Source organism: Haemaphysalis longicornis, unplaced genomic scaffold (genome assembly GCF_048455015.1).
Source record: "Haemaphysalis longicornis isolate Haplotype H1 unplaced genomic scaffold, Haemaphysalis longicornis Haplotype H1 scaffold_4, whole genome shotgun sequence".
NCBI lineage: Eukaryota > Metazoa > Arthropoda > Arachnida > Ixodida > Ixodidae > Haemaphysalis > Haemaphysalis longicornis.
The window spans coordinates 216,234,672-216,253,161 of NW_027526361.1; positions in this window are offsets into that span (position 1 = coordinate 216,234,672).

Here is an 18,490-nt window from a genome sequence, read left to right on the forward strand (position 1 = left end):
TAATTCCTGCAAAACCATGAGCGTACACACCACAATCTTCTCAGCGAAATTATATTACGGCATTTTATTAGGGCATCTTATTGATCGTATGGCACAGTCTTAAAAAAACAAATGTCTAAGTCAGTCATCTTTGCAGGCTCTTTGAGCATTGTGCGTGCATTGTCATCACACAGACCCAGAAAAAACCACATTGTCAATCTAATTTTAGTGCCATAATGTCTGCATAGATAAAAAATGTTTTAACTAGTCCTGTGATGGGTTCCAGGCTATACGGGAATCACGGGGAACGAGACCGCGGATCGAATAGCCGTTCTGCTGCACTTAAAAATACAGTGGACATAACAACGATACCCTACTCCCACTGCAGACAACACCTTCACAAAAAATGGCAAGCCGACTGGAGTAAACAGACAGGCAACAATTTATACGTAGTAAAACCACACTTAGGACGATACACTACTGACTAACCCAACAGATTCATTCAAGTTGTCCTAGCTAGATTGCGGATAGGCCACACTCACGCGACGCACTTCCATCTGCTCACTGGATCTCCAAGACACTTGTGTAGCAGGTGTGGGGAGGGCCTATCCGTAATTCACATTTTAATTACATGCAAAGCTTTCCACAGAACAAGACGCAAGCATTTCCCGCAACTATACAGGCAACATATCCCACAACCAACAGCACTGTTTTTGCGGATGATGCCATGATTCTTCTACTGCACACTTTTGAGTTTCTTAGTGAAGTCAAGTTTTTACACCTGATTTCCTACCCCACATAGTTTTTGCACCTAATTTCATGCCATGCACTATCACACCCTGGCCTTTTACACCAGCCATCCTCATTGTCTTTCAGTGGTTTTAATTTTGCTTTTGTTGAGCGATTTGTGAGTTTACATCTTCTGCCGTCATACTTAATATTGTTTCGGCGCTCTTTCCCCTAGTTGGCCTTGCGCCATAAACATCGAAACCTCATCAAAACCACGCGAAATAGTACCTATAGGAGATGGGGTGAAAGAAATAGAAACATGCCATAATTGTGTCAACGCTATGAAGTAAAGTTACCACACTACAATTTTACACTGTAGCGCTGCGATAATCTCTAAATGTCTTGCTAAACCAAAAAGGTCATGCATAGCACCAATTCTGAGCGATCTTTTCTTAGCCCACCTACATAAACTGCTGCATGATAAAGTACAGAGTTCAAGTGTAACCAGAATCTTCCGATATGTAGATGATTTTTAGGTAATTCTTAATACTGACGAGGTGGGTCTCGAACCGGTATTGTTTCAGGTTTTACACCAGTTTCGTGAATGTTATAAGCCTCTTGTTTTAACATTTGAATTACCAGTGGAAAAAACAATCAGGTTTTTAGACCTCAAGCTTCGGTTTTCGCCAAATCACATCTGCTGGGCGTATGATCCACGCGCCAGCAAGCCACTTCTTCCGTTTCAGTCATCCCATTCCAAGCTGGTAAAAAGGTCAATAGTTACCACGTGCTTAAAAATGCCTTAAACAAATCATGTATTCACTGTATGCCTGACAGTTTTATTAGGCAGATGGACAGACTTCAGATAGCGGAGTACCCAAAACAGTTGCTATCATCCATAGCGGAAGCGTTTCTACAAAAATTAAAAGGAAACACGCAGGACAGCCTACCAGTATTAGATCAAAACAAAAGCAAAAAGATAACTGTGATTCCCTACTTGCATCGAATTGCGCATAACTTGAAAAAAATAGGCAAACGCGCTAACGTGGAAGTAGTAATTTCCGCCCCCAATAAATTGTCAGCCATGTGCTCAAGAGTCAACAAAACAGCAAGAAGAATGCAGTCTTGCTCAACAAAGCATGAAAATCGGTTTGTAGACTGCATAGAAGGTGTAGTATATTCAGTTCCGCTGTCCTGTGGTAAACAATACATAGGGAAAACAGGAAGGTGCTTAAATGAAAGGCTAAAAGAGCACCACTACAAAGTAACCAAGGCAATCAGTGGCCACCTGGGCCTCCACTGTAGGGACTGTAGCGTTAACGGATGCAGCCCTATTTTTTCAAAAACAAAGGTCATAGCAAAAAATAAGCATAAAACCACCAGAGAAATAATTGAAGCTGCCGAAATCGCCCGCCTAAAAGATAAATGCGTAAGCATGCCCTCTCTGACCCTCTCCCAAAAAGAATTAGATTTTTTGACCCCAGGCTAGTGCAGCACGTGTTTTTTTGTGGCGCAGGGTGAATGGTGATGTGTGACGAGCAATGGTGATAAGAGACACTATCGTGTTAGTCTTGCTTTTCCATGTATTTTTAACCGGGGTGGTATATATGTGCCCGAGCGGTAAAGAATAAACTGTTGTAAGTCAGCGCTGTGCGTGTCGTCTCCTTCTTCTCGTGTCTGTCAAATTTGCGCTGTTCCCCTCCTTTTAGTCATGAACCAACATACCCAAGCCTCAGTCCTTGCTCTAAATGTCATTTTCTTTGAGTGAGTTATGTGTTACTAACCGCGGGCATTTAAAAAATAGCTCATCTACTGAAGCAGAATGGCGAGGTGGGATAGTATAGGTGTATAAGTTCAACCCGGCCATAACGAACAGCGTGACTCAACGCGATTTGTTCGCCATACGAAGTACTTCCATTTAACAGAGCCCGCTTATAAAAAACTGCAGCATCAAGTTCGTCATAAACAATGTGAGCAGTTGATTCAAAACGTGATAACAAAAGAAATACCGTACCTCCCACTATGAATAGTAATCTACTCCCCAAGAAATTTAGAGAAATGTACAGCTATTTGCAGCAGGCGGCACTTCTCACCTGAACAATACGTTTACCACCATCAATGAGAATAGCATTCTCTACACGTGACGTCATATTCACGTTCTCCTGCCAACTTGGCTATATTTTGGCAAAGCTTGCCGCTGCTTTGCCGTCATCTTGCTATAAAGCGCTTCAATGCAACTGCACAGAAACACATTTTACAGGCGTAATGGCAGAGGAACTTTTACTGTTCGCTATAAAGCATATTTCGGTCTATTAGAATTCGGTATATTCGGGTTTTACTGTATGAATAACAAAGCATTCAAAAAGCGTCACACTGAAAAAGGTTATACAGACAGTACAACAGGATGAGCGCTACTATCGACTAAAATTTAAGCAATAAAAACGAGAAACTTATAACCTCCGTGTAAACTTACCACACATGCGTCATAAAAAACAAATGGGGTCCACCGAAGTAAACACAATCACAACTGCTACTAAGTGTGCGACTAACTGCCGATATAGGCAATGTCATAAGGTAACCGGAGGTGGACAATTGCCCACGTGGGGGTATGTGCCGCCCAAAATTTCACTACAAGTGAACCGGTAAAATAGCCCGAAGCGTTACATTTAGTGACGCCCGATGAGGAAGAAGAGGAGCAGGTGATTTCGGTGACGAATCAGGGAAGAATAAAAGGAGCCAGGTTTTCAAAAGCTTCCTGCAAGACGCCCGCAACGCGCAGCCATGGTCTCCCGAAGCCGTCATGGGGACGCCAGGAAACTCAGCCACGCTGCCGAGCCAGCAGCGTCTACTAGCTGCTCATCGACCGCGCATTGAATCGCAGGCCTCGACTGTGTGACGTGGTGTTCCCCGTACCGATTTACCAACAGCTACCGACAACCAGGACTGCCCAACACATCCGATTTCAGTGCGCCGTACTACGTGAGACGTTTTATCGATCACGGGCATGTTGCAAAACTGAACGTGGAGCTGTTATTTTTTTCTTCCTCCCGAACTTTGTGTCCTTTTTATAGAGTTTATTGTCGCATTGTGTTTGCCAGTGTAACCTCCACCTCGCTAACTTGTCCCGCTTCGATAAATGTTCGTCTCCATCTTGTACGTGCCTGTCAAGAGCCAGTCTCATTGTCGCAACATGAATTCCGATGACTAGCCACTAATACCATCACAGGCAATCTCTTTCGTGTGTAAGGAATAAGAAGCCTGACTAGCACAACTGTACCCCCTTCATTTTACTCGTGACGCTTCTTTTATCATCCTAGTCAATTGGTGCGCATGCTTAAACGCAATTTTTGTATCACGGTGGTAGGAATGTGCGCAATGTGAACCATTATACCAGGGTTGTGGAGGAGGAGGGGTGCCTTTATGAAGACAAGTCAGCCTGGCATCGAAGTTGGCCTCCTACTCTAAATGAACATGAGAGGTGGGAAAAAAAGAAAAGCGAAGACATAAAAACGCATACAAAACTCATGCACTACGAAACACAAATAAGCACAGAAACTTACAGACGCAGGAACACGTACAAAGCACACGTCCAATATTAAAGTTAAGGCGAACGTTCACAGGGTTTCGTTCAGGCCAGTGTCACGGAGAAATAACGGCAAGGCCCTTGTACACCGTGCTACTGGGCAGTTGAGTGCCATGGAGCAATGACGTCGCAAAGGTTTAGTGGTGCATCAGCACGAAGTGCCAAAGTTGTCTTCAAGGTTAGCCGAGGGGTGTCATAAGGGGGACACACACACAGTACATGTTCTATGCCCGCACGAACACTGCAAGCATGACAGTGAGGGGAGGCAACTTGGCACGTTTTGTGCAAGTAGTGGCTATAAAAAGCGATGTTGAGGAGAATGCGGTGAATAATTGCTTTGTCGCGCTTTTTCACGCCACACTGCATTCGGAAAGTGCAGGCGGGATCACTACTGTAGAATGGCTCATGCGTTTATGACCCGTCCATACATAATGAGAGTTGTATCTGCCGCGCCGCAGAGTACGCAAGCGTCGTCGCGTTATGTCGAAAGTAATGAATCGCGATGATGACGCTAGATTGGTTGTGGGCCGCGCAGGCTACCGCTTACCCCCTCATCCCGCAATATCCAGGTAGCCACTGTAGGACTACGTCGTGAAGCACGCTGGTAGCATGTGTATGCAATGTTGGTATGTCGTGGGCCAGTTGTTCCGGCAGAAAGGGTGCTAGTTGTTCAAGCGACACCTGTGAATATGTGAAAAATCAGCCACACAGAAGCTTCTCCCCAAGAATATACTGCCCAGCAGATCGCAAAACAGCAAGTTTTGAGGTCGTCGACGTTGTTTTGTGGCTTGATGTCGCCGCAGGTGTTGTCTGCATCGATGGAACCAAAATTCCGACCTCGGATGAGGTGGACGCCACCGATGCCTCGGTGTAAATGTGCTTTCGGTTAGGGTAGCAATTCGAAATTTGCTTTAGAGTAAATTACGTTTGGGCTGGAATAGGCAAACTGAATTTACTGCTTATGCCTGGTATTGTGTTGCCAATTTGCAATGGGCATACAGGGCGGGAGATGAAGCGACACAGGGTACTTCTGCCACAAGGGTGTTAGAGTGTAGTGTACCTCTAAGGCATAGCTAAACTAAACAGATGTCCAGTTGCCCTGGTCGCCAGCTGCAGATGTGTGTGAAGCTGCTTCTCTTTGACCAGTACACAGGGTGAAAAGCGCATAGATTCTGGTATAGTCCCAAGCACAGAAGTTATCTCCGAAAGGTCAAGGAAAAACCGCAAAGCGCGGGCTTGCATACTTTCTAGCAGCCTTGTGTTGGTCTTGGAAAGGCGGCAGAGTGCTGGGAGGTTGTATTGGAGCAGTTTTTCGCAGAGTGATGTGTAGAGACGTGGGAGGGGACCAACAAAACAGCCTCCTGAGCCGCTGGTCAGCATGCGTAACTTCTGAGCAAAAGAGCCCAAATTATCATACAGGAAACGAACCTAGGGGGACAGCGTCATCGACCTGTCGAGCATTTACGCCAGGGAATTGGTGTGACTCTACAAAGGGTAAGGGGACCCCTGCCGCTGAAGATGATAGCGGGAGACATCACGCCTGGTGAAGGCTATTTACGCACATTTTCTAGCCGATATTTCGAGGCCGCGTCTTGACATAAAGCCAGCTGTTGAATTGGTGGCTTTTTGAAACCGAGCTCATAAAACTCTCCTGTTGCGGCCAGAGCTCTAGATGCAGATATCATCGGCATAGAGAGATATTTCAATAGTGTGTGGTATGCACTTCTACATTGCGATGGGGCTAAAAAATAAATAGGGTTGGACTTGAAATGGGCACACCTCGCATGACATTGTGAGATGCTGTTTCGCCGTCCTTCGTGGACAATCTGTCGGAGGGGCAATCGTATATTTCATGTATACATGCGACCTCCGATGCCTACCGATTTCATCGCAGATCTTATGGCTGTATGTCCCACGCAGCCAAATACTGCTCTAATGTCAATGAACACTGCTAGAGTGATGCGACGCTTGGCTTTTGCACTCTTTATGGCACTCAGTCGTTGACAAGGACAAGCACGTTGTCAAAGCTGCTGCAAAACTGTGAATACAGCCATCTGTGGGGTATACACGTTCCCGGTTGTCAAGTCCCAACCTGGGCGAACAAGTATCATTTTCTCCATCAGCTTTTCCCCACCGGTTACACTCAGTTTTAGCAGGGATTATGTGGGGTTTTAGTACAGAAACAAGACGACCGCGTTTCCGGCCTGGTTCGGGGCGGCCCGTTTCCCAGATGTGGTTGTATGTGCCGAGGACACTGTTAGCTTTGTCTCCAAGGTGCGACAAACCTGCACAGCTGATGCCTTCTGAACCAGGTGCAGAAACCTTGTTTTTAGAAGGCAAGGCAGCAAGTAATTCTGCCATTGTGAATGACTTGTCTATGACAGTCACATTTGCAGAGGGAAAAGAGACACAGCTATCAGGCTGGCGGGTAAGGCTGGAGCTGGTAAGCGGTGGTTTTCGCACAAAAATATTTAGCGACGTCTTGTTCACGGAATTTCTGCAGCAGAGCGATAGAGTACAAAGGGGGCCGCGAAGTAGGCGGTGGCCGTAATCTACGTACAAAGGTTCAAATCCTCGTGAGTGGTTCTCGCGGGACTACCTTTCAGCAGAAGGACTGCCATTCCCGCTGAGACAATTTCTTCATATGTCACTGTACGTGCCTGTGTGCACGTCTAGCGACTCGTATATCTTCAGATGTTCGCGCTTTACGAGCATGTCTTTCACGCATGCTAGTAAAGCGCGTTTCAGCGCTGCTGCGCACCGCGGGGAGCCTTTGGTACTCCGCATCGGCCACAAATAACCTGGAGTGTAGCCGGAAAACCTTCGTACAGGAACATATCGCCCCTGTCATTGCGTCTGTTAGGTCCTGTAGGATTCAAATTCCCATTGAACGTCGCAATTAGAGCAGAGTAGGGTGAAGAATTTCTCGGTTCAATGGCCCTCCACATAGACCATCCAGCAAGATATTGTGTAGGCAGGAGATCGTTTCCATTGGACTTGTTGTCAACGTACCAATGGGCACTATATGACAGTCCGAGGGAGACCATGGTGACATCGAGTATGCTCGACACTGCTCCTTGGCTAAATGTGCGCTCACCGGTGTTAATGAAAGCCAAGCTACATGGGCGAGCCGCGTCGAATAGGCGCCTTCCTCTTAGTGTGGTATTAATGCAGTCTTTTGGTCTTACCCACAAGACCACAATAAAGTCTGAAACGCGCACTATCCCCACGAGGGATGCAGGCGTTAAAATCACCATTTAACACGTGCCGTGCCGGTGTGGATCGTACGATGTCCTGGAGACGATTCACGTTAAATGCGGCATCAGGTGGAATGTATGCAATGATAAGTGAAAATAGCAGTGCCACTCATTTAATAGTAACTGTGACATACTGTTTTGTTTCATCTGGAGGTGTGGCATGCTCCATGTCCATCAGGTCATTTTTGATAGCGAGCAGAGCTCTTGAAAGAGCCGCACCTGTTGTAGACTGCAGAACTGTGTAGTCAGAGAGAAGGATGTTTGCGGGTAACCGTGACTCAGATATTGCGATGATTGGAATGCGGTGCTGTTGCATAAAATATTGGAAGTCCTGAAAGCGGCTCCGAAGGCCACAAGCGTGCCGTTGAAAGGCAGTGACCTTGTTCCGTATTTCCAAAGTTTTTCGTGCCACAGCCCCATCATTGAGTGTGCAGAGGCAATACAAGAGAAATATTAGCGCTAACACCCTTGGACCCCGGAAGTGAGAGTGGGGCCAGGAAACCTCGAATGGCCGGCACTACTGAAAGGATGACCATACAAATGTTTCCAGAGTTTTGAAGAACACGGCACCTTGGCCTGTTAATGTTGGCTGTGTGTACAGGCGGTCACAGAATAAACCGGACCAAGCGTGCGGTGCGCGAAAACTATCGGCGCGACACCTTCCGGCCCAGCGCCTGCTGTCGAGATAGCGGAGGGCGCATGCGTGTCCCTCCCTACAGTTTGTGCATGTCAGTTTCCTTGATTTCGGCTGCAGCACTTCGTTCCTGTCGAATGCGACGCGCGGTGGCGCCTTTCCCGGCGCACCTACACAGCGGGCGTGATGCTTGGCAGCAGCCGGCAGCGTGCGACATGCGCTGATACCGCGTAACTGTGCGTTCATCTGAAAATGTTCGTTCGGCGCTCTTTTTATCATTTTATTGACTCGAACGCTAACTGGCGTTGAAGAAAAGCTGCGATAAAGATTCACACATGACTGAACCAGTGCTGGTCGTTATGCGACGAACACACAGTTGATAGCAAGAACTGAAAACAGCGATGGTTTATTCGCTTCGGAAAAATAGACCGAAATACACAACTATCGGTGTGAGTGAATTGCTATCGAAAAGCAATTAGGCGTTTCCTTCTATGTCACCCATTGCACAGTGATGGCTACGAAGCGTATAAAGCACGTAACCCGTCCTGCATGGCCATATTCATGAAGAATGCCGTCCCGCGTTCCAATCGAGCAACGGACGCACATCGTGCGACTTTTCATCGAAGGGACGACCCGTCTCCTCCCGCCGGACAAATAAAGTCATTTCTCTCTCTCTCTCTCTACTCAGCGGGAAATTTGCCGCGTCACCGGGAGGACTAGGACTTCTGTAAGCCGCATTATTCAAGCCTACCGCGATGATCAGGGCAGACTTATTGACGCTGAGCGCAGCGGGTGGCCTTAAAGTCACCAGTGAGGAGCAGGAACTACTGATTGTCGCAGCCGCTGTGGCAGATCCCTGCCTGTCTGCAAAAGAAATTTGACAGGAGCTGTCATTGAATGTCTCTTGCGAGACAATTAGAAGACGACTGAAGGAGGCGGGACTCAGGAGTTGCGTGGCAGTGCAGAAACCACACTGCCACGCAACTCCTGAGTCCCGCCTCCTTCAGTCGTCTTCGAATTGTCTCGCAAGAGACATTCAATGACAGCTCCTGTCGAATTTCTTTTGCAGACAGGCAGGAATCTGCCACAGCGGCTGCGACAATCAGTAGTTCCTGCTCCTCACTGGTGACTTTAGGCCACCCGCTGCGCAGAGCGTCAATAAGTCTGCCCTGATCATCGCGGTAGGCTTGAATAATGCGGCTTACAGAAGTCCTAGTCCTCCCGGTGAGGCGGCAAATTTCCCGCTGAGTAGTCCCTTCGATGAAAAGTCGCACGATGTGCCTCCGTTGCTCGATTTGGACGCGGGACGGCATTCTTCACGAATATGGCCATGCAGGACGGGTTACGTGCTTTATACGCTTCGTAGCCATCACTGTCTAATGGGTGACATAGAAGGAAACGCCTAATTGCTTTTCGATAGCAATTCACTCACAACGACAGTTGTGTATTTCGGTCTATTTTTCCGAAGCGAATAAACCATCGCTGTTTTCAGTTCTTGCTATCAACTGTGTGTTCGTCGCATAACGACCAGCACTGGTTCAGTCATGTGTGAATCTTTATCGCAGCCTTTCTTCAACGCCAGTTAGCCTTCGAGGCAATAAAATGATAAAAAGAGCGCCCAACAAACATTTTCAGATGAACGCACAGTTACGCGGTATCAGCGCATGTCGCACGCTGCCGGCTGCTGCCAAGCGTCACGCCCGCTGGGTAGGTGCGCCGGGAAAGGCACCGCCGCGCATCGCATTCGACAGTAACGAAGTGCTGCAGCCGAACTCAAGGAAACTGACATGCACAAACTACAGGGAGGGACACGCATGCGCCCTCCGCTATCTCGACAGCAGGCGCTGGGCCGGAAGGTGTCGCACCGATAGTTATCGCGCGCCGCTCGCTTGGTCCGGTTTATTCTGTGGACGCCTGTACGTGATTCCTTATTCTGGATGTGAGAGTACATTTGACGAACTAGCAGGCGCGTCGTCGTGCCACTCTGACAGCTTGAATTTTCCTTCAAAGGAGCTACCTCGTGTCCCCTCGCAACGCATTGCAGCGCTTCCCGGTTCAGGGGTCGGTACCACACTGTTTTTGTGGCACAAAAAATGTGTTTAATTGATGTGCCAATCGACGTAGAAGATAGCCGAAGCGTTCCAGATAAGCGGTAGAGGTGACGACTGTGTTAGTCACGCTTCCTTTTCTTACGAATGAGAGTGATTTCCTATATTGGAAGCTAGTGGGTCACGCACTTTCTAACAGTTGTGATTGTTTTTACTGGGGTTGAGTGATATCTGTTTATTATTGCACATACATGGCCAGGTCACTGAGAGAATATATCTTCTTCGTTTTTCTTGATTGAATTTCATTTGCGAGCAGCGCCCTCCCTGTTTCTCTGTCTGTCTTACGTCTTTTCAATGTTGCACTTTTTGAAAGTTTTGCCAAGCTAACCTAGGCTACCTACTAAATGAGACCCGTGGCACGAGAGGTGGGGAATCCCCGCGGCTAGGAAGAGTTGGTGCGTTTGCTGCTTCAGTTAAGGCGAATGCGCGCACGGTAATACAATGCTAGTCATCTGCAACGACCCCTTTGGTGCACCGTAGTTGCCACGAACACTTTACCTATCTAGAAATATTTTGGCATATTCGCTGGGAGTATTTAACCAAATGCATCTACAAGGTCACATAAGCCGCTAAGAAAATAAAGGCAATGATTGACTGCTTTGCTTGCAATGATGGGTTGTTGAGAGCCTGCTTGGCTGCATCCCCAGATTGTCCAAAAATCAAAACATACTATTCCCTATGCCTTCCGGGCGAAAGGCGCCTAATTCCTCCTCTTAGCGTCGCCTCATTCCATTCCCATGCTCTTCCCGTGTTTTTGCTTTTCCGGATTGGCAACTCTGCAACACTACCTCCCACGACACATTACTTATTGCACATCACCAATTATCTCTTTGACCTGCTCACTTCTGTATGAGCCATTCTTGTGCTACCCCGCCTTACACAATCACTGGTCACTGAACACCGTTTTGGTGTTCTGTTGTTTAGCGACAAGTACCGTCGCCTGGACTGATTCTTCCAGTCGGAATTTTAACAGCAAAGGTGTTTAGAAAATTGTAATTGTTCGTGTCCTCCGTTAAAAATTACCAACAAATTGCCGAGCACGTGAGTGCGGGCCCTGCGACGACCGCCTAGGGTCCTGGGCGCATGTTTTTTTCCAGCCAAGCATACCCCTTAGGGAGATTGGCAATGATTACGGCGACTACCCGGCAGTTAAAAAAAACAAGAATATGCCGAACGCTCGTGAGCGCGTGCCTCGCGGCGACCCCCCAGCGTCCCCTGTGCGCGTTTGCAAGCTAAGCATACCCACTTAGAGGGATTGGCCAAGATTGGCCAAAATAAAACCCCAGCGTTCGCTGTAATCCTGGCAACACTTGCTCCGGACGAAAAAGACACGTCATAGCGTACGCCCCTCCAAGGTTCTGTTCAATGATTATGACAAAAAAATGAAGCTCACACTTATAGCAACAATTATGGAGTAACTCTCGTTGCGGCAGCGAAGAAGAAGCAAATCGGCTGCAACCATGAACTTAAACCATGGTCATGGAGGTTGCGTACAGGTTCGCCGCCTTGAAGTCGTTGGCGTTGGTGCAAGCTTCCTTCATTTTTTTCCTGATCGTAGTTACTGGAACAGGTCTATCTGGCTGAAAAGACGTGACTATACGTTTTTTTGTGATTTTGTGCGAGGCTGGCGAACTTTAAAAAAATTACGTTTTGTTTTTCTTCGCAATTAGGGAAGTTCAGTTCTTTATGCACATTTTTCATATTCACACTTGCCCTAAAAGTCCTATTTCTCCCTAAAAAACAGTTTTCCCTTGAGCAAGTCGTAAGTGCCCACATCGTCTTTAAGTATGTTCTCAGTGTTTATTGTCATTTTTTTCATCAAAAAACCTCCAGTCCAGATCATAACGCTTTTCTGGAACCAGTTGTATCTAGAAAAGTATCTTAGCAACCATTGCATAGCTGATTTTTCAGCGAGGGCAATCCAAAGGCCCTGGTGCACGTTTTTTCCACGTTTTCTCTTCAAAGCCGCGCACGAAAAAACATCTTTTTTGGGCTTCACACTCTCATGATTGCAACATTGGATGCTGTTATTTCATTAAATGATGATAGCAACGCATGAGCCACCATTTTGAAATCATTCAGACCAAAAACTGGGCGCAACACCACCATAAAGTGGCTTAAAGATGTTGACCACAAGCGAAATACGAAAAAACGGGGAAACCATCCCCGTTATGAGACACGCCTTAATGAAACTTGGTATATACCGCACGCACGTACTAACTATGGCACCCAGATGTTGAGCTATGCGTTACCATTTTTACTGAATTCGCTATAACTTTGAACGTAAAACTTCAGCGTTACCTGTATGAACTCCACCTGTATTTCTGATCATGCAATTTTTCGATGTGTTATAGTGTATTATAATTTCATATTTCGCCTGACTAGCACTATGTACAAAATGTGTTCAAACAATTTCGCAATGCTCCAGTTGTGCATTGCCCCATTCTCTTATTCTAAACGTTGTATAATAACCAGATTGACACTATTCTTGTTGCCGTTTGCTTTAGTTTTATTTGTTTTTTTTTCTATGTTCTCTTTTATCTCTGTTTCCTCTCTCTCTTTTCCACCACTCTTTGTTTTCCATCTCTCTCTTTTTATCTTGCTACATGATGCAGCAATGTATTACTATTACGGGGGCGCAGACCTTTGTCAAGCCGCGTATCGCAGGCTTTTTGTCTGCCCCCTGGCACCTGTATGAACTTGCAGTTGTCAAATAAAAATTGATTGAATTGATTGATTGATTGATTGATATGTACGATGTTGCACAAAAATAGTCAAAGAAGGACAGAAAAGCGGCTGAAAAGCAAAAAATGACTTCGATGGTGATTACGGAGCTGGTGCTTTTTAAATAAATGGCCCCAGTAGTGTTTTTAGCAAAAAAGTATTGTTTTTCACCTCTTTTTCAACTTTAAACTCAATTATGTCAAAACAATGTTTTTATTACATAGGTACCATTATTTCCTATATCTTCCTGGACAACAAGCTGATTTTCCCCCTGTAATCTACGTAACTTGTCACACCTGCTGAACTAGAATTGAAAATATGCACGCACCAGTTTTTTTTGTTACACAACTTTTAATACTAAAATAATGCCAAAAGTTAGGTACTAACGAACAAAGATTATAAAAACTGATTTTTTAAGGATGTTCATATTTATGGTTCAGTTAAAAGAGCACAAAATTGAAAAGAAAATGATATATACGGTTTTTAAATATCGTTATTAGAAGCCGAGAAAAATGTACCTGAAAATGGCCAAAAATGTATTGAAAGTATAGGGCTTACCCTGTGCCCTTAAAACTCATTCCTTAAGTATGGTGGCAATTTCTTGGAATCCCTTTAGTGGGGCACGACCCTGCTATGTTCCCCGTCATCATTTAAAGACAGGCTTCACGATGCACGGCTTTAAACCATGTGACCTGGACCTGCCTTTCCTTATTTTGCATGCACTACAGGAAGTAGCGCATTCCTTCTCATTTCGCATGGCAATTCCTACCATTCGACAGCCACACAACGTGATTATACCTATTCCGGTCTTGGCGCTTTCTGAAGCCCAAGTGCTACGTTCTGGCGTACTTCAGTCGAGTGCGAATTTGGGCTTATGCCGGCAGTGGGTCTTCGCCAAGCCGGGCCTTCCTTGCTCAAACCTGTTTTTACTATGCCGAGCTTACCACTTCCAAGTATTAATAAGCATTGGTTGTAGCTACCCCTTCATGCATGTACTGCCCTTGTCCATTGTGATCTTATAATTCGGTACGTAGACCTGCTGTAGGCAAAGGGTACGGCACAGCCCTACCGAGCGCTTACCTTCGTACAGAGCACGAAGTCCATTGTAGTCGGCTAATGCAGCATGGCGTGTATTTTTGTTGCCTGCAGTTGTTACGGGCTCTGCCTGGCCCACTAAGGACGTTTACGGCATGGACACACAAAGCCAAGGTCCACCTCGCGAGACCAAGCATTATCTAGTATGGCTGTAGCTTCTTGAAAAGACCATGCTCGTCTTGCCAGACATCGCCACTCAAGCCCTGGACGACCTACAGGTAAGGACTAGGTGCTGCCCGACCTTACCCCACACGAAGTCACCATACCTCGCTTTGCGTTTCCTTCGTCCAGTCGAGATTTCTCGTAGACAGATTGTGCAGGCTGGCGTGCCTTTCTGCAGGTGCCTCAAGTTACCTGGTCCTGCGTCACTCTACATGACCATACCGGGCTCAGCTATATAAGGTTGTGAACCACCTCACCTGAGCTTGAGTTGTGTGGTTGTGCTTGTCCTTGGATAAACTGCACCGCCGGTTTGTCCTCACTACTTAATTTAGAACCTCGTGCAGACAAATATCACACACAGCCTTACTTCGGCTTACTTTTGTCTAGAGCACGAGGTTGGTCGTAGCCTATTCCCTGCATACGGGTTTCTATTTCTGAAATCGCGTCCATTAGGACGTCGCATTGCGTTGAATATTCTAAACATACCTACCTAAGCCATGTTTCACTCACAACTACTGGACTTCACGTGCGTTTGTCTGGTTCTGCCTGTTTTGTTTTATTGGACTAACCGGGAATGTCTTCTGTCTGGCCTGGTCATTCAAGGAGCAATCATCCTTCAAATTGAGGTTTTTTAAACTTCTATTTGGGATTGGTACAATGCGACTCTACCTCACCTGGCACTACCTTATTCTCCATCATAACTTATTTTGTAGCGAGAACCTCCAGCCGATTATCAATTTCTGATATTGCGTGAGCTGGAACTGACGCGGCCTATTCTTCTTTGAGCAACCTTACTTTCGCATGCAAAACTTAAAACACTTCACGCAGGCCTGCGTTGCCTGGTTCTGCTTGGTTGTCTTGCCAGAATCGTTTTTGTGCTGTCCACCCTCAGCTTGAAGATCTGTGCCTCCTCCCGGGTGAGATCAAGAACAGTCCGACCTGGGTACACCTCCCTCCATACCTGGAGCTTTGTAGTCGCCCGGCACGGCAGTCTGGTGTCAATTTTAAGGTATGGCAGGCACCACCCTATACTTTACGGTCCTCTAACTATACCACGTATATGGCCATGGCAGCCTTAAGACCTGATCTTGTGTTTTCTGGTGCTGTGTACCTCTTCTAGTCCAGTATATCCGTTTACTATCGGGCTAAAGTTGAGATAACAATCGGAAAAGTCGACGATTACCGAAAACAATACATACGTGCAAGTCAAACGCTGAGTCTCAACTGTCTAGGGAACACTAAGCATGCTACTTATGCTGTAGAAAGGCAAATGTTCATTGCAGTGCTAACGTTCTAATTGTGTCAGCCATTTCCAAGACGCACCACACTGCCCTGGCCCGCCCATAGCATATCTAGATGATGCTACAAGAGTATCCAGGGCCTTCAATTCAAGAAATAACCCACGTAGTATGCGCTTTATATAAAAATGCAAAGTGCCACGTAATAGTGACGTTTAAACTCTAGGAAAAAATTCACGATACCGTTTTGTCTAGCACCCGCTTAGCGCTGGAATCTTATCAGCGTAGGATTTCAGGGTCAAGGTTTCAGGCTTTCTATGAGGGAGCAAGTTGGTAGGATAATTTTTGGGGTGAAGAACCTTAGGGGCTCCGGCTGTCGGCGTCTGACGTCGTCGTCGTCTTCTCATGTTGTCGTATTTCTTGTGGTCCCGGTACTAAAACAACGGGAGAGTCGTTTTCCAACGCCTCGCGCTAGAACGTTTCGTCACCATGGGGCGAAAACGCCTACAAAAAAAAACACACCGTGACAATCGGTTTTCGTTCGCGCTTGATCGCTTGCTTTTATTTCGCTCCGCACTCGCTATAACTTTAAAATTTGTAGTTCACTGTTTTGAATTTCACTTCTCCTCCGTATTCGAATTGGAATGCCGCGTATATCAACACGTGCGGTGTGGCAAGAAAGAGACTTACAATCTTTAAATGCACTTTCACCCCACATACTTTGCCCCTCCCCAGTTTTGACGTTAGTGGAGATGGCACGGCTTTTTCGTCAATTCAAAGCATACTGCCATAAACGGCCATGTAGACACAACGTCGTGCTGGTCTAATAAAGTCCACCCATGCTTCGGAGGGACGTTGTACAGGGCCTGTTACATTTGTTGCATCGAAAAAAGCATCTCGAGGAAGATGACGAACAGTCACCCGGAGAAGTGTGGTGTGCTTGAAAGAAGAAGACAACAAGAATCAGCGGGCGCCATTGTAGTTGCCAACAGTTCAAATTCAGTGTAATGTAAAATACACCAATTATTCCTCTTTTCATGGTGTTGGACTCAATTATCGGACGGGGCCCATGCCCGGAACCCAGGAAGGGGCTGGGATGTTCACCTTGACAACGTTTGTTCAGCTTGCTGCCTTCTTCATTTTGTGCAGGGGTCCCTCAAACTTGTTTGGTACTGAGAAAATAGTGGCCACTTCTTGCATCTTCAAGAAATCTTCCAACTTCTATTGTTCACTGAGTTGAAATATCAGCACGTTTTCTGCCTTCAAGCCTATTTTATTCCGCAAACCCCTGCCAGAACACTTAGCTTCCGGCCTACAGACGGTCCTTTCGGTATTGATATTTGCACTATTCAGAATCCCCGTGTGTCTGTCGGCACGAACACGTTGATTCAGCATGGCGTAGGTCATATCAAGCTTGAGGCTTGCCACTAAACCAGCCCCCTTTTGCGAAGAATGCTTGTACAACAGTTTGCTTAGGTTTGTGACTACCCACACGTCGGGTAAAGTGAAATATTGGTTAGTAGTTCAGAGTTTGTAGAAAAACCAACACAAATAAAAAAAATCACTGCCCAAATTAAGCCGCCTGCTTTCTTTCAACAAAGCTGTCAGCTTCTTTTTCAGCTTGTTTTCGCCTTTTTTAATGAACAGATCAAGGACAAAACGCTAGACGTTCTTGCTATGATTATCGTCCTTCTTTTTATGAACGGGCCCCTTTAGTATGAAAAAAGGAGTACTTGGTTTCCTATCGGCGTTACTTTCTGCTGAGATGGTTAGTTTCATCATTTGAAAGAGTTGAGATCGTTAGTTTCATAATTTGAAAGATGGTAGTCTTTCTTGAGCTACTTAGACACAGGAATTTGTCTGTCTGTCTGTCTGTCTATCTGTCTGTCTGTCTGTAACTCCATTGAGCCACCCGGCCAACGTAAACAGAAGCTGCTCGATATGGATCAATCTAAAGGCTTGTCAACATTGTTGAGCAAGAACAAGAGATTAGGCAAAAATACGGCATAAAATCAGTACATAAGTGAAATTTCCATTGTTTCTTTATTTAAAAATTTATGGATGCTTGGTTTTTGCGACAGCACATAAAATACTACATCAACTTGTGCTGTGCTCTTCAGAAGCTGCCTTTACCATTATACCTTTTTTGCATTGAATTGTATGCCTGCCGATAGTCCCCTACGTCAGTCTCTACGTCTTGAATGGGTCCAGAACTAGCCGAAGGCTAGAGACCCAGACGTTGTAGTTTGTATTTTGTACCTGTGGATTGTTCACAATAAACAAATTTCAATTTGAATTTCAAAACTGCAGAAAACATCAAAACATCGTTTGAACTGGGCGTCTGCAAGCTCATCGAGCCCCGCACCATGCTGACCGCCACTCACCTGACGTACGCCTGACCTACGGGATGACGTCGCCAACCAAAGAGCCTATACATGAACCGAATTTGACTTGGACCTTGAGCGGGCGAGACGGCAGTGCGTCTGCGACCAAGTTGACCAAGCCTGCCGTATTTCTTGCGCAGGTTAGTTCCTTGCCTGGCGGTAAAGGCTGCCGTAGCAATAATGTCAACCTTTCGCGGCTGCCTTGCCCCCAGAGCTTGAAGTGTGCTTGCGACGCGGTTTTGTCTGTTTTTGTTGATTCACTGGATCTGTGTGGCGACATGGAAGAAAATACAGGGCCCCATATAACTGTTTCCACATATTTGCAGGCCGATGGAGCAGTATGACTAGCCGAACTGGCGACCATGATCTTATCCTTACGGTTTTGCCTCGCCAACAAGAAATGCTGAAATGCAAGAAGGCAAGAATTGTATTCTTTTTTGAGCGCCTTAACTCGTCTCATGATAAGGTTTGCGCCATCGAAAATCAAATGAACGCAATAAAAAAAGGCATGACATTTTAAGCGGACAAGGTAGAAGACCTAGAAAATCGTAGCCGCCGCAACATTATCATACATGACGTTGATGAACCTTCAGACGG